General features: G+C 37.0%; 1 protein-coding gene across 3 annotated transcripts in view; it reads right to left on the reverse strand.

Annotated features, from left to right (window-relative positions):
• HDAC9 (histone deacetylase 9) overlaps positions 1 to 26,883 on the reverse strand; it is a 422,164-nt gene that overhangs the window by 260,682 nt on the left and 134,599 nt on the right. The gene's annotated exons all lie outside the window — the stretch shown is intronic.

Below are 26,883 nucleotides of genomic sequence, written 5' to 3' on the forward strand. Positions count from 1 at the left end.
TCTGAAACTTCAGAGCATGTTCCTATAATACAGAATGAAAGGCTACTTTAATTTCCTCCGACCCTGTTATGGGCCAAAACTTTTTGATAGAAAAGGTTTTTTGATATGCGAGGAAGTAGTTTTACTCATCCAGTAATATTCCATGTTTCTAGTGTTCACTTCTGGCAGAAGCTGTACATCTTACAGGTATACAAACACCAGCATATATGTATCCTACCAGTATACAGAAAAAGGCAGGAAAAGTTAAATTTTCCAAAGTAAGATTTCTAACTAACTGAACTGCAGCAAAACACACACACACACACACACAAAAAAAAAAAAGACAACTTAGGGAAGGTTTTAAAGACGTTTAGTCACCTAAATCATATCTTGGATGCCCAGAGTCAGGTCTCAGCGGATGCTGGACATCTAGGTGCTTTTGAGAATCCCAATCCAGCACAAATCCCTTCTTGCCTGAATGCTTTTGAAACACAGATCTTAAGTAATGGAGAAACTCCAGAATTCAAATGCTATTTTGTCTCAATAAGACGACCAGCAGTCCACCTGCCTGTACACCTAGAAGAGAAATCCCTATAACCTTCCATTTCTACTGGAACTTCTAAAAGGTGGTATAGTTACAAATGTTTTGTGAGTGCTCAGATTACACTGGAAACATGCAAGCACAACACTAACTCCAAAACTGGAGAAATGTCAGCAGTTTCTTTGCTACTTCTTCATTTACGTGTAGCCAATGTTTACATTTACCAGATTCAACTACATTATCAAATACAGTTCATTCTTTCCTGGGGAAACAGGAAAGTGGTAGTGCTAGTGAACATGCTAGAATACATAATTGATCAAATAACTTAAAAATCTGCAGAAGAAGGTGAAATTTACCTGAACAAACTTTGTACTGTTTTTCTTGTAAAGTGTACTTTCATAGTGCTTCCGAGTACTTCAATACTTCTTTAAGTATGAGGACATTCAGGAGCCTGTGATTTTGATAACATTGTTTCCATTTTAAATGCACCCTATTTAGAACTTACCATGCTATAATGTTTTGCTCTTAAATACTACTGAGTCTGGAAGTCTTGACCCCATTTTCTCAATTGCTTTTGCTAATTTAAAAGAAAACATAGTGGCTGTTTTGAAGTTGGGACTGTAAATACAGAGATGTTTTATGATTTTGGATTATTTTCTTTTGCTCCTATCATTTAATATGGCCACGTTTCTGGAAATATTTTTTTTTCCAAGTCATTAAACCATAAAGTGCAGTGGTGCCTTTCAGTAATTTGATGGGAAGGGGGGAAACAAATTATAAATGATTGAGTTATTTAATTTAGAAATAGACTTTTCTCTGAATGTTGATTAATTACTTCCCATATAAATTTCCTAAGGATTATAGTATATACAACATTTGTAGGGGGAAGTCTGAGCAAGGTTGATGAATTTGAGCCGATTTATTGAACAGGCTTCAAAAAGGATTTACACTAAGCACTGTGGGGTCTTTTCCACTGCAAGCGTGCCTCTGTAGTAGCAAGTTGTAGAAACTTTTGAGAGAAGAGGGGAAAATGAACCACCTGTAGTACACTGCAGAGGAATGACAGCAGAACACTCTCCTCATGCCCGATGCCCCTTTCCTGTTCGCACCATGAAAATGGGGTCCCAGTTCAAAGACATAGGAAAAACTCTAGTTGGCTATCTCGCTCCGTCCAGAAATGTGCAATATATATTGGAGAGGTGCTCTAAAGCAAAGCCCTAAGTTCAGAAGCAACATAGAGACATTTCTATGAGTTCTTCTCTCCATTTGGATAACCAGATACAAGTAGCTGCATAACACCTTGAACACAATCTGGAGGCATTTGATGTCTACTGACCTTCAACACCACAGTGTCAGCCTTGACCACCTCAGGCTGAGGAATTAGATCCCAGAAACCTGCCTAAGCCAAGCCAACCAAGACACTCCTGAATATTTCCAACTGTGCCATGACACTGTTGGAGGTTTTATGTTTTATTTAAATGAAGGCTGAATATTAGTCACGTCTTTTCATGTTGTTCCACACTATCATATACTCTTGGTAATGCTGATAAACAGGATGATTACTGCATTGAAAGGCCATTTATAGAAAAGTTAGCACAGATGGGGTGAAATTATGATTATGTTGTCTGGACATCTGTGTCATTCATACAGGAAAACCTAAAATGACTGATAATTATCCATTTTAGTGAAGCAAGTAAGAAAAGCTTATTCACTGTGTAAATAATATAGTATGCTTTTGGTCCCCCTCCAGTAAAACTGTATAGGCAACAAACCTTCAGGCTTGCACTGGATACTCTCTGATTCTTACACAGCCGTAAAGTAGCCTTGGCTTTCTCCCACAGAGAATCTACAAGAACAGTATCAACCGACCAGTTCATTGGCTAGTTTCCACATTTTACATAGACTTATCTATAAGCTCAATGTGCTAAAAGACAAAGCCTTTAGGTATCGCAAGTAATTTATAAAAACTATCAAAAATCATAGCACATAAAAAGAAATCCCAGGAAAGAGCTGAAAGAACTCTGGATAACATTAGCTACCTTATACTGTCTAAATTCTAAGTTATATCTCCTTTTTCAATTCACTACTGGTGTTCTCAAATCTGTATTGTTTATGAGGATGCCCATGTGTTTTTCTGCTGTTATTTACTTTCTCAAAGTATTTTCTGCTCCTGTAAAGTTACATAATACTCAGAAGATGAAAGAAAGACTTCCCTACAACTTTTAAATTACTGTCTATCATGGGCTGATTTTGAAGGCACTTCCAGTCACAAGCATTTTATTTATCCTTAATGGTGATGTGTCCTTAGAGCACAATAGTTTATTTCAGAAATGGCAGTAAGAAAAACAAAAGGTGAAGTCCGTTTCAAACATAACTCTCTCACCGCTAAGACATCAGTCTTCCTCTAGATACTGTGTGGTATCCATTATTTTTAAAATGGCTTGTTCGCCTCTAATTGGATTCCAGATAATTATTTTTGCCAAAAAGAAAGGTTTTCTGTGTTCTTAAAATAATTAGGCCTGATTGCAAATCAAATTATCCAGTTTCAAAGGCTTGTTTCCCCTCTCTGAAATGCCTGTTACAGACAGACTGCAGATGACTAAGCCTTGTGTCATCCCATGGCTTTATTAGGAGAATGTTCTAAGTCCTTCACTTTCTCTGTAATCAGAACTATAATTTCTTCAGATTATTTTAAGACCAAACTATAGCTAAAGCAGGAAACTCAATTTTACTCTGAGCTCCAGACACGTCGACACAGCAAAGCAGGGCTCCAGTTTTACAGGCTATCTTCTTACATAAAGCCTAACACTGGTATTAAATTTGAGTTCTCTATGAGATGCACCATGCTGGCTACTATCAGATAGCTCTCTATTCATGGAATGAAGAGTGGCACAAATGTTTGTTTTGATAATCTGTTTATAAGCTACTCTTGTAGAAACAATATAGGCTCAGTATGGCCACTTCCTTCTGCCTCTTTCATTCATTTTTAAACGAATAAGGAAAACAATCCTGTACCCCAATGAAAGAGAAGGGAGAATATAACAGCAATATATGCCCTGAAACTACAAAACAGCAAGCTCAGAGCATGTGTTTCCATTTAGCTCTTCAGCTTTGTTACTGGTATTTGTTTCAGTAAAACTCTAATAAGTTATAGAATTAATTCTACTGAGGCAGATTATTTACTGCTAATTATGTTAAGACACTTAATCATGATGTAAACAGTTGTATTAATAGTATAAGGAAGGTACAATCATCCTTCAAGGCTATCCACCTTTAAAATGTAAAAACATCTAACAAAAGCTTTAAGAAGACATACAACGAACTTTGGAAAACTAACGTGTGATGAAATGTAAAAGTAAATTAGCAGCGATACTGCAGCCATGAGGTTTTCTTGACGCTGTGGAAAAAATAGAACATGGTTAGTACCCCACTACTTTTCAACAGCCTAAAGTGGGCCTCACAGCTAAAATGTCATCTCACATTTGATTTGCTATTGCTAGGATATAACTTAATTAACTCTTTTTTTTACCAGTTTGCTGTTTATAACCCAGTAGAATATCATTCCTGCTTTTGTTTAACAGCTTCTCATCCTCTTCAAGAGCCTGAAGTTCCACATAAATAAACCACTGGTTTTGCTCATAACATTAACCAGCTACCTCCATATACACCACATTACTTTCTGTGTTGTTCCTCTTTCTCTCCACTTCTTTCTCATTTTCCCCCATTAATGAAACCTGTCTCCCAGTTCTTGTTTTATCTTCTCATCTTTCTTGTCTTTCATGCTCCCTCTCCATTCTGTTCTCCAGAGCCCTCCTACTCTGCTCCCTCAAGTTCATTCTAACATTGTGTACTAAAAATTAAGCAAAAAGTAACTTACACTAACAAAAGAACCGCTTACCGCTCCAGGATTAAAATATTCTGCTGAAACAAGACTTCCCAGTGAGAAACCAGATATGATTTTTTCCTGTCTTTCTAACTAGCTTTCTTATCTGTTGCTTGTTACCACCGGACCAGAGAACACACTCCAAATCTATTATTATTATTATTATTATTATTATTATTACTATTATTATTAGGGTGGTGGTTATTATTACTAATGTTGTTATTATTATTGCTATTAATACAAAGCTATATATTTATAAAGCTTTAGAAACTAAGGACTAGATTATGTCCGCAGTGGGAGTTACCTGAACATGAAAGGGAAGAAAAAAATGAAATGGAGCTTCCTTCTTTCCATTCTATTTCCTCTCCCTCTGCAGAGCTCAGAAGCTATAGGTATTATAAGGAAAGAGGATTGTAGTTCACATGATGAATTTGAATTGGTGTTCACATTTGAAATGTTTTCTTTAACACCACAAAAATCAGGAACTTTTACAAAAATTAAAAATATTAAATCTAATGAAACCAGGTATAAATGTATTTCCCAAATCACGACTGATCCTAATGCCAGCTTACAAAACTGATCTAAATCAGTGTGATAGCTTTACTCTAAAACCATATCATGCACCATAAACAAAGAAGACCCACATAAGGGTATGGGATATCCTTCAAAGGCCAGTACAAGGGTCAGGAAGGTACTTCATGGACTGCAAAATTGCTTATTTGTGTGCTTAAGTTAAACTGTAGACTTGCATACTGTATTGATTCCAGGCTTTTCTTATCTGAATATCCATTCTTATGTCATTTCTATTACAGGAATTCTTATGTCAATGCAAATATTTTAAGAATGATCAAGTCCAAAGAAAGAGCCAAGGCTTTTTCACATATCACCAAATGATGTATTTGGTTAATTGGAGGGTTTATTTTCACTACATATAGCTAATGTTTTTACTAGATGAGCACAGAATTTAGAAGAGTGAATTCAATCCAGTGACTTCACTGCATGGCTCATTTTAATTCAGAAAGTAAAGCAACTCTGAATAGTGACCACAACTGAGACAGAGAAACAGCTACCACTGAGCAAATGCTGTCCCTGATCTGAGCATCAGCAAACAATAACAAACTACTCATTGAGTTTTCACTGACTCAGACCCTTCAAGTGGGTATATCACTGGCTGTAGGTAAACCAGGTACAAGCCCAAAGCTTTAGTGGTCTGCATGAGAACATAATAACTGAAAGTGCATGAGAAGATAATAACTGAAGGTAATGAAAAATTGGTCAGTTCTGCTTCGTAAGCAGAAAGTAAGGAGACACAGCAGCACTATTTCAAAAGGAACAGCTAAGCAAAATCAGGACATATCTCTGTGTTTCCTTACCCCTCCTCAATACATTAACAGTTATACATGAAAGACTAAATGTACCCAGTGTTCTGGCTGCAAGAAAGCCAAGCCTCACCCCACACAGCTCAGGGAAAGACGCGCAGCGAGATGGCAGCTCAGAAGGTTTAAGAGGAGCATTGAAGCATTCTGATTCCCTCCACACTCCCTCACTGGAACTAAAGCTGTAAAAGTGACTGCACAGTGTAAGAGGAAGACCTAAAGAGAGTCTAATTTCCAGAATTAGGGACTCTGAGTAAAGATGCACTAATAACATCTGCTTGTTCTCTTCATAATGCTACTACTGCCAATTAATTTACTAAAGAGCAAAAAAATTCTTCTACCTGTCAGTACTGCACTGACAATACCTATAATGGATCACTGTTTCTCAGGTTTCCTGACTAATAGACACATGAGCCCGGTTTAGAAGGCAATCAGGTTTACATTCAGAATCAAGCGATTGATTGGAGTGAGACTGACAGAAAATCATTTCCTCATAATTGGTCGGAAGTTTTTGCCATCAGACTCCCAGGAGATGATTACAGCTTCCTCTTCCTCCTTTCCTCCCTCCCTTATCCATCCCACTTCAGTTTTATCTTCTTTATTATGACTCTGTTCAGGTGGCAAGATCTTTTACTAGAGCTGCTGCTTTCCCTTCCTGTCCTAACTTAAGAAGCCACCAAGAAACTGGAATTCTGCAATTTGCAGGGTTCTTGTAGAAAGCCTCGGTGATGTTTTGGTAACCCTAAAAACACTGGAAAAGAAAGCTGAGTAGTGGCTTTGAAATAAGCCTTTGAAATTGCCATTAAGCATCTTTAAATTCACCGGAATCAGTGTGCAAAGTGTTCCCCAAACAGTGCATATCATTGTAGATGCTTTCCTTCCTTGTATATAATCTCTAGGTGTTCCGTAGAATATCTATATGATTTATAACTATCTGCACAAGTGGCTTAATTCTAACATACCCTTAGTTCCCAATTTTGCAATCTTAACAATCTTTAAGGATGGTTTTTAGGTATTTTTATTGCTATTACCAGCTAATTATGGATTTAACAGTGAAATACCTGTAAGCCTGTTAGTAATATATCCAAAGCTAATCTAAAACACTGGGAACCATGCTAATTAACACAGAGGGATACTATTTGTTTCCAGTATCTCTCTGAAATCAGAGCAGTAAGCCAATAAAATAATGGCTTGCATGTTGCAGAAATGCTATTAGAAAAAAAGAACCACTAAAGATAGTTCAACAAGAACTGATGACATTTCATAGAAATGCTATCCTCTGCACTTGTTTTCTATCAGTCACTTACTGTAATTCTTACCTAAACAGGCTTTAGCAGGATCCAAACCAATGATATGTTGGAAGAAAATTTTATGACTCTCAGGAACCATATATAATGTTTCCACCAAGCAGAGCAGAAGGTTCAGTTAATTATTCTTTGCCTCTAGTGAAGCTCATTTCTCCCTGGATAAAGACAAATCATCTTTTGCCTCACAAAAATATTTGGCTTTTTAAAGATGAATTAAACTTTTTTTTATATTAAATGACTCTATTAATAGAATGCTACTAAGACTGCGAAGTTAAGCCCTCAAATAATAAAGCCTTAAATAATTACATAAATTATATAAAGAAAGCGGGCTGAAACCTCAAGCCCTTGCCTGTTTAATGTCCTTACCCAGAATTAATGGATATTTGGTATCTTAAATGCACTATGCTTTAGTTCCCATCCACAACACATCAACAACAATACACCTCATTTCACAGGAGGTGTTATGTGAATACATTAATATTTGGGAAAGTTATATAAGGTGATCTCAGGAAGATATTAATAAATTTTGCATGCTGGGTAAGATATAAATGGGGTGAACTTGACAATGGCTGTAGCTAGACATGGAGCAAGGAAGTTATAAAAATGTTTTCATCTTTCGTCTCCCCTGGATGAAATAGTATAAGGCAGAGGTCCTGCAGGAAGAAAATGTAATGTGGTTATGCAGTCCCTATTCCTACTGGCTTCTTGCACCTATGCCCCTCCTCAGGTTCTCCATGCACTCTTTGTTGCTTCCATCCTTCCTCCTCCTAGCTCCTATTGTTCAGGAAATCCCACCTTTCCCACTGCGTCCTGATTCCTCGGTAGTCTGAGTCCTTAACCGCAGTCTCCTTGGTTGAGCACATGGTTCCGCCACCAGCCACAGTTTTCTCTTTCCCCTTCTCTCTCTTATGGTTCCAATTGCCAACCTTTCATCAAAATCCCTACCATGCTTGGTGATGGAGGTAGAGCAGTATGAAAGGCAGTTCAGGATAAATAGGCTCCTACTCCCAATCCAGGTACCCATAATTGGATGACGTCTGCTTTCAGCAGCTCTGTGTTGAATAACAAGAGTGTTATAAAGGACAAGAATGCAACACGCTCATTGAAAATAGAATACCTTGACATTTTATTGGCAACACAATAGCAAAACTTGATCTGCAATTTAAATTTGGCCAAAAAAAAAATTTTTTTCAGGGAGAAACTGAAAAGTTGCCTTTCAGCCAAGTTCCTGACCTAAAGCATAGATCAAGTTCCTGATTTAAAGCATAGAAAGCACTAGAATTTCCCATAAGAAAGAGTGCTGGAACTTTTTAAAAGACAAAAGAGTTTATTTTTGTCCAGCTCCTTTCTCAAAAATGTTTGAGATGTTTTGGCCAAAAATAATGAAATAAAAAACAATCAAGCCGCATTTTAGCGGACAGCAGAATGGCATCTTCATAAACCTCACAAGTATTTAGCAGCATTTCCTTCAAAATCATAGAATTTAGTAGCACATCACGCTAGTCTGAAAGTCTTAAAGACAATCTTGTTTACAAGTAAACCTCAACATTTTTGACTACTGCTACAATGACTATTCTATTCTAACCTGGTACAAAAATGTGGCTTTAATTCACAAGAAAAATCAGCACACATATACTGAACTGTAATAACAAAATAGCCATTGAAGATGAAAGAAAAGGCTTATTGGTTCTTTCGTGTTAACAGATGGTTAAAAATAAGGGAAACAGATGTAACTTGTGACTTGATAATCTTTCCACGTTAGTATCCTAAAATGGATTCTCCCTTGGCAGCTGAAAAGCTCAGGTAATATAATTCCAAGTAACTCATAGTTATAGTCTACCCAATTTAAGGCCTCTTATAAACTTGTCAGTCCTGTTGTTTCCTAAATATTTAAATAAATTCACCTACAAGTTCTTTGTAAAGATGAAACCAGAAATTCATTTCTACTCCTACCAGAGGTATTTCCTCAAAATATTTGTTTCTGATTTAAGGAAAGAAATTTTTAAATAGCATTTTCAAAGGCTGTAATCAGCTTAAGAAGATGAGCTTCCATCTAAGTTAGTGACGCCATTGAAAAAAGCCCTTACTGATTTATTATTATTTATTATGAATAAATGAATAGTATTAATATTGCAAATTTTACATATAGTGCTGCTCCTACAGGGTAAAAGTAGATTTCTACACAGTCTTTCCAGAAAATATTTTGCTGTCATCTTTCCTGTAAAATCTTTGCTGTAAGTTTTAGTACTATATAACAAAACCCTACAACAAACATCATTTGTTGAATAGTTGCTAAAGAACTCAGTACATTTATATCAGATCTTATTATAAAAGCTTTCCCACCAGGAGTTTCAGCTGAGATCAAGCCAGAAAGGTTCTCCTTTAAGGAAGGAAAACTCAGTTCTTGGAACTTCTGTTTCTGTTCAAGGAAAGAGGTAACTTTAATGTTTGATCCAAACCGTACTGAACTCAATAGGAAACACTCTGAAAACACAGATAATATCTTGAAGTCTTGAATACTTACTACCGCACCAACTTCTCAAGTATGATGAGTCAAAGATCTTTTGACATTCTACTATGACAGAGGAAAGTATCTGACTTCATCATTTTACCATAGTAATTGTAATTACTCTGAGGAAACAATTATTACAAAACAATTATCTGGTCTTTCAATTTTACTTAACTCTTTAAACATAAAGAACTTTTTCCTAATGTGACTTTCTCAGAATCTGTCAACAAAAGGTATGCTACAATAATAGACTTATGGAATGAGGTCAAGGTATAAAAGGTTCGAGGTATAAAAGATTCCATTTCAGACTGATGAAGAATACATGGGCCTCTAAACATTACAGCTTTAAGCATACTGTGCTTGTCTTCTTGGATCAGAACCGGAATAGTCAACAGCTTGCAGGAGAAAGTCCATATGCTACTAAATATGCATAACACATTATTTTATTCACAACTTTATTTCTCAAGAATTAATTTCCAGACTTAGAAAACTGAATAAACTACGGCCCTTACCCCCAAATGACCTCTATGCATGTCCCGGGGCTCTTACCAATGGTATGACCACAGCATTGTAATAAAACAGGTGCGATAGCTTTCATTTACTTCCCTGCTTACTTGTGGCAAGGTAACTGCCAATATAATTATCTTATTTCTCAGGGAACAATGACTACAGTATAGACAGAGGTGATGAAAGAAATGTGTCAAAATATGTAGTTTTGCACAGGCTTGAGGCTCACCTGTGCACAGCAGCCCTGAGGCCTCAGTGCTGAGGATAAAATATTTTCTTAAAGACTGATGTACATCAACATGTGATTTTGTTCTTTCTATAACAAGTAAGAATACTTAATTTTATGTCTTCCTTCTCCCTTATAAGTTAGTAACAGTATGCAAACCTTCACACATATTTGCTTTTGGCCTAAGCACAAAGGGAAATTTCAAATCAGAGCGTACTTTTTTTGAAAGGCAGGTGATTAAATGAAGAAGGCAATTTAATCCCAGACTTTACCAGCAGCCATCAGACATAACTTAAGATCATCAATTCTGGAACAGCAATAAATTTTTAGATTGTTTTGGACAAGCAGGATATCTATCAGTGTGAAAAGCTGATCAACATTCCTCATTATTCAGGAGACACACCAAACACAGTGAGGTGGACTGGAACTGGCACCCAGCTAATGGTCAGAGAGCTTTTCTGTACATTTTATCAAGGAAGCAAACATGTCTTAAGGGAGTCTGCAAGAAAGCCAAAAGCTACTAATACCAATATAACTAATAATTGTTCCTATTTCATGATAATAAATTATCCAAGTAATTTGAGTGAATTCTAAAAATTGCATATATAGACAAAATGCAAACAAGACATAAGTCACGTTTTTCAAATTCTAAAATATTTTTTTAAAGTCTTGGGGGTTTTTTGTTCAGCAATTTTTTTTCCACCTCACGAGGACAGATTTCATAACATCAAAGCAGAATCCAAGCATTCCAAAGGTGTTAGGATTAAATCCACAGCTTTGCATAAATTGAAAAAGAGAACAAGGGAAAAATGCCAATAAAAACAACAATTAAGAAAAAAAGTTGACTTACTCGTCTTTAACTTTGGAAAAGGTCAATATAAAACAAGGATACTGTCAGTCAAGAAGGTGAAATGAGTAAACAAAGTGATAAGGACTTTTACAGTATAAGACAGATGCCTCTTGGCAGAAAAATATATGAAAATATTTATGGACAGCTCATTCAAAATATAACAAACATTAAACATTGAAATGTGTCACGATGCATGGCAAATAACTAGACTTTTGATCTGTCATTTTCACTCATTGGAAATCTGATGGGCTGCAGATATTTGTTTATTCTTTGATCTAAAAAGTCATAGTAAAGGTGAAAGTGCCATCTTATCATTTTCAGGAAATTAACAGCTTTTTTATCAACTAAATTTAGCCACTTCTGATTTCCATAATGTTCCAATGGTTTACTATAGGGCTTTTTTCTTTTTAAAATGCATAGGGGCCTTATAACTAAACAAATCTTACACATATATAACATCCTTCAGGCCAAAGAATCCCAAGCCAGATTATAAACAGTTTCACCTTATTTCCTCAGTCGTGGAAAGTGTATATTTTTGCGTGGAGGGACCACTATGTAGTTATTACAATGTTCAGCACCTTTGAGCTTTTCTGCCAGTGTAAAGAAATGCAATTCAAGGAAGTCCAAGAATAGGCACCAGCAAGCTCTGCTGGATCATCTCCAAAAGAAGCAACCTGTAATTTTTTGTGGCATCTCCCAGCCTAGAGAAGGACAGATGCACAGGTGACAGAGGAAAACATCATGGCAAGCCCTGTGAAGAAAAAGCAATTAAGAAATACTACATTTTCTACAGGCTGCAAGCACACAGCTCTATATGTAAAGTAAACCAGAATTATCATTTCTTAATGGTCTACCCTCAAAAGGCTGCACCTTTCCCAGCAACAGTTCCCTGTAACTTCATGTTGTGCATTTGTTTCACCTGAGTGAAAGGAGCAGTACCCAGCAAATTGCCAGTATGCTGGTGTCAACAGGTAAGATTTGCAGACAGCGGAGTGCAATGAGCCAAATCACTCCAGGAGGCAGCCAGTGTCTGCTCCTCACAGAAAGATGATAGGCAGTTATTGCTGATTTCCAAGGCTACACCTAGGACTTTTCTAAGTGATCTCAAGTCCAGTAGGGCCAGAGGTATCCAATCTGTCTAAAGGCACCATACTGCCAGGCCTGGCAGGTGAAGCACTCCTTATTCTGAAGGGTGGCCACTGAGTGAGACAAAGATATTCTTCCAGCATTGCCATCTGACTGAAGAGGAAATCCGGTTTTGAGAGTGCAGCCAAGCAGGGGTGAGAAAAAGATGTGCCAAACATAAAATCAAATCCCTACTGCTGCTGCCCTCCATCACACAGTATTTTCATTTTTTCTTCTATTATCCACATGAAATAATACTATCAACTATCTTATTGAAACAGAGATTTAAGAAAGATGAGAAAATTGATAGCTAAGAAGTACAGAAAAAAGGTAGGGAAAAGAGATAAGTATTAACTAAGCATGATGCAAATAGCTGAAAGATTCAAGCTTTGATCTGCAACCCAGTGGATCCAATCCACTACTGGTTAGAAATTTCAGGTACAGATGATTTTTCTAATTCAAGAGCAGGCCCTCTCTCATTTAACAGCAGCTAAGCACTCTGATGGCAGTAACAGCCCAAGGGTGTAAAACAGCTGAGAACAAAATGGAAATGGAAATGATGTTCTTCTCCTTCTTTAAATACCCATATATTTCTTAAAGCAACACAAACCAAACATTTCTACATGATTTGGTCAATATTAACTCAAACAATACTTACTTCTAACAATTGCTTGTAACAATGAAAGCCTAAACTAAATACCTAGAAAACTATCACTGCCTACTGAATTATATGTTAGACAAGGAAAGATAACAAAACTACCTACTTAATGTTTTGTCATATTGCTTTCATGACATACAGAAAGAGCATTAGTACTGGAAAAGTCACACATCTGCTGAAAGATCAAGTAAGTGGCATGGCATTTGTACAGATCCAAACATATCTGTGCAGTTTTTCACCATTACTCAGTCACTTTCTCTCTCTCTCTCACTCACACATATATTCCACCACTTTTTTAAAGAACTTTTTGGTCTTTCAAGCCCCCTGTATTTATCTGATGGCATGGTGTGACATGCTCTCTCTTTGCTGGATTACAGTGAAAACATCCTCTCAATAAATAAATTGCACAACAAAATTTCCAGTGTTAGGAAGTCCCAAGGACACACTGAACTAAAGAAAGAACAGAAGCAGAACATGTACCTGACATGACCTAAACCAGAACTGTATTGTTTCAAAAGGTTTACAGCTGAGGGCCATGGGCTGGTTACAACACTCAGATGAAGAACTGACCTGCATCAATTCTGCAGTTCATGTCCCTTTTCCCTCCTTTTCCTTCTCATGGCCATATTAGGGAACTGTTCAATTTAAAGCAGGCCCGCACCCAGCCTACCTGAGTTGTTTCATTTGAGGGAATTAGCAGCATCCAGCAAATGGCCACTATTCTGACACGACCATGCAAGATTCACACAAGGTATTTTGCTTATCAGCAACCCAAGGTCACAATGTTCAAAAGCTACCCTCCGAGCTGGGGGCTAAATGGAGAAGGGCTTCTTCCCAGTCTCCAGAACCAGTAATGGTGGGTGGACTCCACCATTTGATTAAAATAAAATGACTTTATAAACCCGCTACTAAATGGGGTTTTAAACTGAGTGACTAATATAAGTGACTAATAATGTCATTTTTTTACCCTTAATCTGGACAAAACTGCACAATAATCTTGGAAGGAAAGTTCTATATATGTAATTTTCCCAGTAAATGAATATATATCATGAAACATAAGCATTAGAAAATATAACAGGTAAGATGATCAAAAAATATGTTTGTGTCACAGTCTAGCCCTGTGAATTTTATAACACAACTGCATCTAATTGGACTCCATCATGACTCCATTTATGACTCATTTTAATAAGTAACTGAAAAGCTGTAGTTGGTGCTTTAGGTAGTGTTTCACCCTCCTACCATAGTTATTTGTCTCTGCTCTCAACAGCTCTTATTGTTAGAAAAAAGTTCTAAAATCTAAACTAAACTTTTATTTTCTTTGCTTCAGGCTATTATTCCATGTTTTACCATCTTTTGAGAACAAATAATTCCCTTCCTTCATTTATATTGGTACCTTGAAGTTATTTATAGCCTGTGCCCATGTCCCTCGAGTTCTCTCTGTTATAGACTATAAATATAGCTCCCTTAATCCCTCTTGATATGTTTTATCCTGCAGTACTTGTATCAGATTTGTAATCTTTATAATTTCTTTTCATTTTAAACTCTTTGGATCAGAACTACACACAGTATTGCAAAAGAATGTGAAGCATACTTTGTTCATTTTAAATATGATCCATTTATACCGTTACAATTGTGAACACTCTAGTCAAGGTTGAAATGCATGAGCTACTGTAGTTGCTTTCATTTCTGGTGACATCTTTACAACAAATTGTTTTGAATTTAAAATTTCTCATGTTTTGTCTGAGCTTGCAGATTAATCTTATAAGAGATTTAGCAAAAATGATTTTAGTCAAGTAAGAATCATATATGTAATTTAAAAAGAAAGGGAGAGAGAGATTCTTTCCCCATATGTTCTTTGAGAAACTATATCCTCTGTTAACAGCAACAGCTGAGCCAATTTTTGTTTAAATGTGACTTGTTTTAATCTTATCGACATTTACAGAACAAATCAAGTTTGATGGAAACTGACTCTGTAGTTTTGCAGTTATGAGCTTTGAATTTTAGTTACATGCAAACTTTGCAACATGAAAGCATAAGAAATTCTTTCAAAGGGTTAACAAAATGGTGACCAAAAAGGGCCTGGAATTCAGTACCACTATGACCTTTTGTACCAATTAAGGATGTGTTCCACAGACTTTATCTGGACTTCCAAAAGGTCCTTCACAAGGTGTCTCAGAACAGCTTGTGTTGTGTAAACTTCTTCGAGCTTTGCGTGAAGTTACAAGAATTCTATCACGGATCAGAAACAGTTTTAAAGATAAAAGCAGAAGGGAAATAAATATTCCTTTTGAACTTAGAAAAAGGTTGATAGTGCACTGAGGCTACAGGAATCACTGGTTTAATATATGTCTGGAATAATGGAAAAAAGATTGATTGGGTTAAAACTACAGATGAAACAAATCTATTGAGGATATTTCATGGAAGGCTCTGAGGAATGCCAGAGGTCCTCATAAAGCTTTGCAATGGGGAAACCAAATACAAGATATCATTCGTTTTTGGGACATGCAAGGTAATTTCTATTGGGAGGAATGAGTGGAGGTATACCTTACGCTTTATTAACCTTAACTTAACCTTAAAAACAGATGGCTGTCATTGCAGACAGCTCAGTGACAACATGTGGTCAATGTACAGCCGGAATCAAACAGGAGAACAGGAAGTACAGAAAGTAAGATAAAAGTATGTTTTCATATTCATCAACGCGGCTTTGTCATCAGGAATATTCCATTCTGATTATCCTATCTCAAAGGGAACCATGTCAGAAACAGGAAAAGGCTAATTGGATTTAAGATGATTAAGAGCTTAGAAAGACTTCCTTCCATAAGAAGAAAGAGGCTGATTTTCATTTGAACTACCATGCTTTTTTGCTACAGTCCTAAAATGGAGCACATATTATTTATATCCACTTCAGCATTCGTCTGTCTATGTTGGAAGAGGAAAATAATGTGATCATATTATAAATGAGAATTATTGACATAACTATGGGCCTTCCGGGGAGTGCAAGTAAGGGTAAGCTAGATTTAGAGAAGAAATGTTTGACGATCTATACAGCCTTTCTCATTTGTGAAAAGTAGCTACTGGCTTCTGGGTAGACCTTATAATTACATTCATAATCACAAAGTTCAAACATCTGAAAATGTTATCTAGTAAGAAAGTAGAGTTTTTTCTTTTCTACTGACATTTTGGACAATTAGTTCTAATGCCAAGTTCTGACAGCTAGAGAAAACACATTATTTCCTACATAAATGTTCATAATCAGTGTTTTTGGCTTTACATGTTGTCCCACTCATGATTTGTGGCTGTCACCAGTTCAGTAGTAAAGACTTTCATAGCAATAGACCAGCAACGAAAAAAAAACCTTTGCCTCCAGATCTTGTACCCTCTACTTTGTGTCTTACTGTGAAGAGCACAATCATTTTTGAAGAGCTCTGATCCAAAAAAAAAAAAAGTGCACTTAGCAAATATACATCAATTTGTCAAATTATATGCATTAAACTTGAGACTGCATTCAGTAAGAAATGAACAGCAACAACTGGAACAATTACAAGATCCTTTTGACCTGTTTGCTAGCATGTCAGCATCACTTATTTTTTGGTTTTGGTTTACCTAGGTACCGGTATCTTTCATAAGTAGCAAATAGGGAGCAGCACCAAACGAAGAAAAATTTTGCTCCCATAACTGGAATTCTATTGATTTCCAGATAATCTAGAAAGGCTAAGGGCATGTGGGAGCATTCTTCAGTTACAAAAATAAAGGAGAATAGGAGGGATTACCATGGGAGACTGTCTGGCAAAATATTTTCTCAACAAAGAGGTGATTAAAAAAAAATGGAGCAAAAGTGGCATGCAGGAGCCATGCAGGCTTTCCTGGAGCAGACTGTATACATGGCACCTCACCAGGGCTGATATGGTTTGGGGGTGCTGCCATTATATTCACATTTGCTGCAGGCTGTTGAGGCCAATACAGATATCATTTTATATTGCCCACTTAAAGCTAGACAATGTATACTTTGTAGGGCATTTCCCCTTCATACTAACAGATGAAGCTTATCCTATAGATAATAAAAGGTAATGATTGGCAGCTTCATTGGGACAGTATTAGCATAAACTCTACTTAATGGAAAAGTGCTATGTAGTTAACTGGATTTTAACAAGGTGTTAATTGGGTGTGAAATTTTAGGCTCTGTCCTTTAAATGTTGACAAGAGTGAGGGGTGTATGTTCCAGGCACTGAAGATTTCTCAGGCAGCAGTATATTTTACATATTCGAAACCAGTATAAGCCATAGCACGTTGAAGGAAAATATTCTGCCTTCCGTCTCCCATCTCTGGCCCATCGGGCCCTGATGACAACTCCTTCCTTCCCCATGCTGGAATAAGCACCTGAAGCTGCACAGTAAACATGGGGTTATGCTTTAACCTGGGCTGGTTGTTCACCCCATCAGTTCCAAGTGGACACATGAATACCTGTGCCAGTACAAGGGACACGACTATTCAGCGGAGGAATCAATGGCCAGGAATACAGAAAGGATAAGACTGCTCATTTTCCTTCCCTGCAATGCTAGCTGTTGTCTCTAGAGATCTCCCTCTCTCCCACATATTGAGACCTTACATCTAAATGTTCAAAAACATAGTATTCACATGCAGTAGGAATGAAAAAAAAAAAAAGGAGAGAGAGAGAAATGAGAAAAGTAATAAAGACTGGATTTCTAAAGTCTCTCACTCTTCTTTCAGAAGTCCATAGCATGACACTAAAGTCTATTTGGTAGCTAATTGTTTCATATCTTGGACTACATCTGAAGCTCCTAGCCACTACCATAGTATTAGTATTCTCTAGAGGGAGTAACAAAAGTGGGTCCTTAAGAATGACTTCCTGAAGTCTTCAGGAATAAATGGGTGCTGCTACAGTTCTTTGAACATTTGCAGATGAAGAATGGCAGATAGATAGGAAATTTATGGGATGTGTCTTCTGTGTGCTATAAGTTCTGCAGGACAAGGAAAATCACTTAGAACGCCTGAGAACACTCATTTAAGCTCATCTAAACTAAATTTGGAGACTCTAAGGTCCTCGGACTTTTGACAAATTTTAGTTTGGTTGTTAAGTTCAAAATGTGCCCAGGCAGTGAGGGGGTAAGAGGTAGGATTTGGTGCGAAGTGTATGCATGTACATCTTCTGTAATTGTATATGCATATCAGCAAAAAGAGAGAGGTTTATTCTGTCTGAGACTATACTTGAGAATTTTAGCCTAAGGGTAATTCTTATTTAGAAAGAATTACCCATTTCTAACCATTCATTTTTTGAACAAAATAGCTATGTCAGTATCACTATCCTTATTCATCCATAGCATCACCATTACTTAATTTAGCTACATTAGCATTCCTTGTTTACTTCTTTGCCTATAGCTCTTTGTTGTTGTCATTTGTAATTTCCTTCCTTTCCCTTTAAATTCCAGCTGCCCCATTATCACCCTGTATGCTTTGGCACGAGAGGAGAAAAACAGAAAATAAGCACCGAGCTCGGAAAAGAAGCACAAAGCTTAGAAAACTGCCTATTAGGCCAAGCAGAAACGGCAAGCTAGGGATGGTGCAGGTGGCACAGCAATGGTAATTCATTGTAAAAGCCCTGGAGAGATTGCTCTGCAGGTTCTCCAGGAGCGCTGGGCTATAGGCATGGCTGGGGAGATGAGGGATGGCGAGATGTAGCACAATTTGTAGTGTGTGCTTAAACAGACTCAGTGTCCCACACCTCTCCCCCTCCCAAACAAATTACTCATTCTCATACAAAAAACAGAAAAATAGTCTGTATGATGGGGGGGGGGAGAGAATCCCTGAATACTAGCTTACTGTGTGACCACTTACAAGAATAAAGCAGCCCTAAGTTGTTTTTAACAACTTTTGCTAATTCTAAAATATTCTGATTTCTCCACAGGTTTGTCATTATGTTTTCTGTTTCTTTTTTGACAGAAATGTTTCTCATTTCAGTTAAAGTTAATTGTTTTCATAACTGTTTTCACCCAAAGTTTTCATCTGCTTTCCCTGATAGTTAGCATGTGTACTTCAATCACCTCTAGTTTCCACCTCCTACATAATTCATTTGCATCTTCAGTTCTTTCTCCAGCCTCCCTCACAGCAGCATTTTAAGATAGGAAGTGCTTGCATTGCTAATCTTTGCACTTTTACTACTCCATTTATAAAATTCTCTAATATTTTCCTCAAGCCACTTTCCATCCTGTGAGTAACTCACCTCATACTACTTGAAGAAATGCAGGTGAGGCTTATTATTTCCTATGGGATTCCTCCCATTGTCAATTCTTGAAAGAAACAGAAGAACAAAATTTTGTTCTTTTTTTGAAATAGATCCTGTAGGAAGAACAGTGACAGCAAATGATAGGACACCCATTTTCTGATATGTGCATGGAAAGGAGTAGATCTGCCTTCTTAGTCTGGAGCAGTTTTGAGCGTACACATACCACAGGCTGGTGAGCATCTACTTGACTTCCAAGGTAAAGTGTTTTCCTGAATTTAGGTCTCACTAGATTTCATCAGCTGCTGAGCAAGGATTTTTAGGGTCAGAATTTTGAGGCATCTAAATCATTTCTATATCTAGTCCTTAAACAAGATAGATCTAGCTATAAAAGTAGATTTGCTCAGATAAAACTCATACTGACAATTTGTTTTTATGCTATTTCTTACACCTCTTTATGCACCTCAAAGTATGAATTCTGTCACTATTCATCTCAGCATAAAATCCCACAAAGTTTGGGGATTTTATTTCAGGTTTCTTGGTGATAATGCCATATGTGCATTTCTACATCTCAAATCATAATGCCAAAAACAAGACCAGTCCAGAAGTTTCACTTCCTTTGTACCCATAGGAGAAAAAAAAAAAAAAAAAAAGGATAAGCCTGGGTAAATAAAGCATGTTTTTCAATAAAAGTGTTGATCTAGGGATCAAACAAGTAGATAAAGAGAACTAAGAATTTTTTTTCCTTCAGGAAAGGGTGTTGTGAACAGCTAAATAAAAGGCCATCACTAACATATTTACAGCAGTTACACAGGAGTAGCAAAGACCAAAAGGAGTTTTTATGTAAGATTTGAAACTAACAGTCTGTGTTCCCTGCTGCCTCTCATATTGTTACTGCTGGACACCAACAAGGTGCTGGCCTTGGGCACCGAGAAAGAAAAGGAAACTTGGATTAAGAACAGAACAATTGGGGGAAATTATTAAATTAACATTAAGCTTTCTCCTCATTCCATTCCAGACTGCACAGAAATTGAATAGCTGTTATTCCTCCCTGTGGTCTGCATACTTCAGCCACATGGATCATGAGAGAGAACAATCATCTTTGATTGTAAAAACATGATTTATAAAATTGGCATTTTAAAAGGATTCATGTGTTCTTTTTCTTGTCTCCTTTGATGATACTCAGTTTTATTACCTGAAGGAATGTGTTATCATTAGAATAAGCTGTCCTGCATTTCAAGCATGGGCATCAACAAAGGGCTTGAATTCTTGGAGCTCTTGTCATGTTTATACACTCCAGAAGCAGGAAGGAGTTTCAAACCAGGAGACACAAAACAAATAAAACAGATGTGTTAGCTATGCTCAGATTATAATAAATGCCAAAGTACCTTTACAGTAATGTTAGACTGCAAACCTCACATAAAGAAAAAAGCTGCATATCATATAATGGGAGAATTTAACAGTAGCACATATTTATTCAACTGTATAAAGGCTTCTACTGCCTTTGCAAGCCTTTTAACATGAGTAACATTTTGAAGTAGAACAAATTAACTGCCCCTTGATTATATCCAGAATATGCACAGAGGTAGAAACAAGCCATTTATTTAGTGGAGGAAGGAAAAAAAGAAAAGACAGAGTTCATTAGATTATTATAATCCACCGGTATTTCACTGTTTTATAAATTGCCAGCTTCCTGAGCAACAATTACATTCAGAGGCTGCAGCAACATGCAGCTGAAAATCTCCTACTTTATTATTTTTGTTGCTCTTCATCAAACAGCCACTAAAATCTTGCTCCTAGTTACACCTATACAACCACAAAGATGCCAGTGAACTTCCTTAGGGCAGAATATGCCTTACTGCATTTTGAGTGACAGGTCTGCTTTAGGAATCGAGTTTTCCTCATAAGCAGGAATGTTTGCAGCATAAAGCGGCATAAAGAACGGTTTGCTAAAAATGTGTCCATTTGCTGAACCCTCCCGTAATGTCTGTGCAATGCATTTGGGAGTATAATTAATAGAAGACACTACATTTACGTAATGAAGCTAGAAGGGTCCATGTTGAGGAGCTGTATGCATATGTGACATGTTTGCACTGAACATGGAGCTTGACAGTGCCAGTCCCTAAAAATAGACCGTGGATATCCTTGTTCTCCTCAGCAGCCTGAATCCCCTGTTCTCCCTGGTGCAAGACATCACTTTGGCATCCCACTCCCTCCTCCAGAGAAGTGAGTGTTACCCTGAGGTACCTCTTTTCAGTAGAAGTGGAGGAGATAAAGAGGATGTTGCATCTGCAGCAAGCACACATTTTAAACAATATCATTGCCCCTTAGCAGGCAGTTATCGTGTTGTTTTGGCAGCAGGAAGGAATCTGTGGTTTTTCTTGAATGTTGCTCTTCTTTATTTAAACTATCAGAAATAACACAAAAATGACAGAATGCTCTGTCTATAAATAATCATTCCGGTGTACAGTTATATTAGGAGGTAACTCAGATGGCATGATAACGCCTAACAGGCTAATCTTAGACCTGTAATGCCATAAGATGAAAATAACTAGGCTAAGAATAACTGACCCAGAGGAGTCAGCCTGTTAAAGAGATCCACGGAACAGGGCATTTCAGATGTTCATGTTTTTCAGAATAATATCTGTCCGTTACTCTCCCTAGAATGTTTTGCATCATACCCATTGTATAAAAATAAAACAATAGTTGTTGAAAAAAGTTAAAATGAAATGACACCTGAAACCTTTCCCACTATCTACCCACCAAAACCTGAAATTCATATGTATATGGCACATATATACACACACATACACAAGGAGAGATGAATGTTTGCAGACTATCTGGCTGAATGTTCTGATTTCTCACAGCTTTTATCTCTGCAAAGACTGTGCTAAAGAAAGGGGCCATGCAGTCGATGTAGAAACAGAAGTCTGATTAAAGTTCTGGCAATAGGAACAGTTATTCCTCATATCCAGCACAAATCTTAATGAAATAAATGGATTCTGTACACAGGTTTACATGAAGAAAGACTCTGGTTGAAACCACATGCCTCTGAGTGCAGTGCAAACCAATATGTATAATAAAGGTGAACAGCTAAAACAATAAACAGCTAAAGTAAAAAACTCTTTTCCAAGAAAGTGATTTAGCTCAACACACCAAAGAGAGGAGAGCTACTGTTTAGTTCTGGTACTAGTAAACCCTCTGAAGAGCTACTGTCTGAGATAATACATAGATCATTCTTTGTATCTGTATAAAGCTGTACATTAGACAATTCAAATAAGGAAATAATTCAAGTTTTTCATAAATATCAGAAACTTTAAATAACTTTGCTTTATGCAATCTCTCCACAGGAACAGTTGAGCAGGTGAAGGCTTTGTACAGCCAGGAAAAAGAAAGAAAAAAAAAAAGGAGAACAAATATCAAAGTTATGGGCGCAAGAACTTGCCCTGAAGGCAACATAAATGCACTTACACAAATGTGTATGCATGGTCATCCAGACATACAATAGATACAACATATGAGATAAATTTTACCAGATTAGGGTTTACTGAAGGAAGACAGCTAACAGGACCTGTGGCCCCACATACAACAAGGTGCATGTAGCACTGATTCTGCCATTTATATCCAAGTGACACAGCTTGAATTTCTTGATCAATGCAGAAAATACTGAGACTACATTCACTTACCACATTTGTGAAATTGCAAGTATTTTGCAGCCTGTAGGTAGACTGAATCAATCAAATTAATCATTCTGAATCATTATATTCTCTTTAGACTACTTCTGCCCTACAGATTTATGAGCCTGACCAGTGTTACTTTCCTTATTTTAGAGAGGGGCAAAGTGATATAAGCAGGATTACATAACTTGCTCAGGTCACCTGTCAAATCAGTGACAAACTAAGGCTTTAAACACAAGATCTCCTTGAACTCCTGATTTTTCAACACAACAGCTTTGGGCTAGAAGTAGAGGATGCCTTATCCAATAAAAGTTCAGGTGGAATTTAGGAAGGCCAATGGAAGGGTATATGTCAAAATATGGCAAATGAAGCAAACACAGCAACCTTACCCTTTGGCAAAACAGCACAGTGTATTTAATCACCAGAGGTTAATAATCTTGGCTTTACTTCTTGAAGTCACACATCTGTAGACTCCATGGCTGGGTAGGCTGTTTCCTCCCCTTCATACAACTGAAGTGTATTTGATGAGTATAGTCCTGCACCGGTTATTTGCTATATTTTGACACGTGTTCTTGCCATGGACTATGCTGGACCAAATGCTTTTATTAAAGAGGTTATAGTTTGTTATTTATATTGTGGTAAAGTAAGGGGACAACTGAAAGCTAGGGTCCATTGTGGCATTGCACAGAGAGTCTTTGGGTAAAATTAAAGCAACAGCACAGCTAAACAGTACCATCTTCCAAATAAGAGGCTTTAGACACTAATTTTTTTTTTTAATCTTGAAAGTAAAACAAGTATGATACCAAATAAGAATGTATCAGCATCATTTTCTAAAATAAAGATGCATAGTACTTGCTGCTGCATTTTAGAGCAATAGTACCATATGGGAGAATCTAGTTCAGCCTTCTCAAGATAGCTGAGACTGCTCTCTGCAGTAAGGTGTAGGTGTCTGTAAATTATACAGCTTCTTGAGTCGGTGCCGATCTAGATTGCTCCATTCATAATTAGACTTTTGATTGGTACCTATCCAGATCATCTCATTCATACTATGATTTACAAGCAGGGATGGAGACAGACAAGCAAAGCAGTAATTGAGGGAATAGCAGAAGAACTGCTTCACATGACAGGAGTATTTCCTGTGCCTGCTATTGTCAGAAATTCCTTAGACAGTTTGTTTTGCAAATATATATCCACTGGACACTGATTCTATCTTCTTTGGGGCTGACTCCAGCGCACTTAAAATTAGAGTTGAAGAATATATGCCCATTGCATCTTGAAACTAGCAAACTTAAAAATCCATTAAGTGAGTGCTTCTGTTGTGCTTATTTCAGGACATAAGAAATATCAAGGCTGCAAGCTGTAGATGTTCATGGACCTGTTCTCTTCTTAAATATGTGCAACTTTTTAATCTGAGCAAAAGTTATATGTATGTAAATGAAGGTAACTTTAAAGTAAGGCCATTGCAATTAGCAAATGACTGATTTTAGCTACTCCTAACACTAGAGCACATCATTATACCCTGGGAAATTCCTTTTTCCCTTATATGCAGCATAGAAGGAGGCAACACAGACAAAATAATCAGGCCTGGTCCTGCAAGACCCTGAACTCAAGAGAGCTGAAGGTAACTGACAGCAGCACCAGACTCTGTGGTTTCATGTGACATGAATTAAACTGCAGACTAAGTACAGTGTCAATTACTTGCTGTCTAGTTGTGTATTACAAAGGCCAACAGAAACACTGAAGGATATTTTACATTCTACAGAACATATATATTTAAACTTCTCTTACCTGGATAACAATCTTGACTCTCAATTGAAAAAAAAAAAACAACTCTGTTCTACTTTGTACTACAGAATGTTATATGGGCCTAATGTAATATCAGATAAAAATCAAATGTTACATGACATCCTTGTCTCCAGTGAAGAAAAGCAGTGCTATAAACTTACAGAAAATTTCCTCCTTTTCTTGTCTTTCAACTGAGAAAATTGCTATTACTCAAGCAATATTAGTTGGTGGTTACAAGGTAGCATCATGAGCTAACAAAACAGATTTTCACTTATGTAGAGCTAAATCCAATTTGAGGTATTATTAAAAAAATAGGGGAGGAGGGTAAAGCAGTCAGTGTTAACTCTCTGTCCAATACAAAAGCACTGGACACCTACTGACCTGTCCAGGAAAAACAAAGAAAAGCAGTAATTCTTGAGCAATAGGTCAACACTGTAGATGGTTCTGCAGAACTATAAAGAAACTTTCAGAGAACCTTCTGCTTTTATCCATTATCTTAGCTACAGCTTAGTTGTTCACATTTGTAAACAAGTCCTTCACTCGATTTCTGTCCTTGAAAAGGGAACTGTAATTGGTGATCAAAATCTCTTCTAAAAAGATAAAGAAATGGTAAATTATTTGAGAGGACCAAAAAAACCACCCCAAACCTCAAATGAAAAGAAACAAAACAACCCAGCATCTTCTTAACAGAGGAGGAAAACTGCCAATCCTAAACATTACCAGTTGGAAGTCTTCTTTCCCTCAGGGATTCTCATTATTTGAAACTACATGTAATAGTTTTTCAATTTCTCATTCCTTCCTTCAGTCTATAATTATCACGAGGTAACCTTGGCTTTCTATACTGGAAAACACTAATCATAAGGTTAAGACACATCTAAGTCTTTCCTGATAGGAAAGGTATTGCCATTTGACATAATCTCTCACAACAATTTATTTTAATATCTGAAACCACAGTTCTACGCTACAGTTGTTTGTAAAAAAAAAAACCAAACATAAGGACAGCATAAGTTTTATACAGCAGGAAAAGAAACAGACCTTTTTAAAAAAAAAAAACAACCAGACGACCAACCAAACAAACATGGGCTCAACAGGTGTACCAAAAGAGGCAATACTCTGAGAGATCTGTGGTCTACAAACATAACCATGCTTAACAAGTGGGAAGCACTGCCAACTTTTGTAAAAAAAAGGGGGGGGGCAAACTAAGACTAAAGTACACTATTCACACTCTAATCTATGTACAGGTCCTCTTTAAAGCCAACTATATGAAAAACAAAGTCAGAACCCCAGGACTGCAAAATATATAAAGCAGCTAACATTGTGCCTCGAAGATAGAGGTTCAGCCCAATAAAACCAGAACTGGAGTTCCCAGAGTTTAAGAGAGAAAGGGCAAATGTAATCTGAAATTTAGACTTTTTTAGTCTGTCTAAATTGACATTTTAATTGAATGGCTACAGTTCTGGCTTTATTCATCCTCAGTACCTCCTGTGCAGGTCTCAAACACAGCTAACAAAGAAACTAGAAAATATAAGAAAGCTTCAAGAAACGTCCAACGTTTTATCAGAGCAGCTTTGAAATACCTTCATTAAAAATACATCCAATTTACATTTCAGTGAGTCATTACATCTGAGTACCACTGCCAAGTTCCCAAATATTTTTAAAGTAAGGAAATAAGCCATGCATATTAAAGACACAGACTTGCTTTAACATTTTTTAAAGCAACACCATTATGAAAACGGGAAAGGATTAATATAAAAAATCCCTTTGTATGTAAACTTGAGAAAAGGAAACTCACAAAAAGACCAAGTCCTGTTTACAAAATTACATACGAACAGAGCTGCCTATGGTGGGCTCTAACTGCAGCCTACTGAAAAGGTCTGGTCTGATGAAGGCTCTCTCTGTACCACAAGCCCCATTTTGCAATCACAGAACAAAACAAATAAAACAAGAAAGGAATCATAAACTATATTTCAGTTGATAGCTTTTTGCTCTTGCTAGAGAGCAGCAGACTAAAGAAGACAGACCCCCCCCAACAAAAGCAGCAGCTGATATCTCAAATAACATTGTAGAGAGAATTACTTAACAACAACTTATAAAAAAGCCCACAAAAATCAACTCAGTTCTTTAAAGGAGGGGCTTGTTTTTTGTGTGTTTTTTTTTTCAGTTATGGTGGGTTGCATTTTCTGAGAAAGTCACCACAGAGGCAGAGAAGTGTGCGGTGCTGA

This window comes from Apteryx rowi, unplaced genomic scaffold (assembly GCF_003343035.1).
Source record: "Apteryx rowi isolate R43461 unplaced genomic scaffold, aptRow1 scaffold_349, whole genome shotgun sequence".
Classification (NCBI taxonomy): domain Eukaryota; kingdom Metazoa; phylum Chordata; class Aves; order Apterygiformes; family Apterygidae; genus Apteryx; species Apteryx rowi.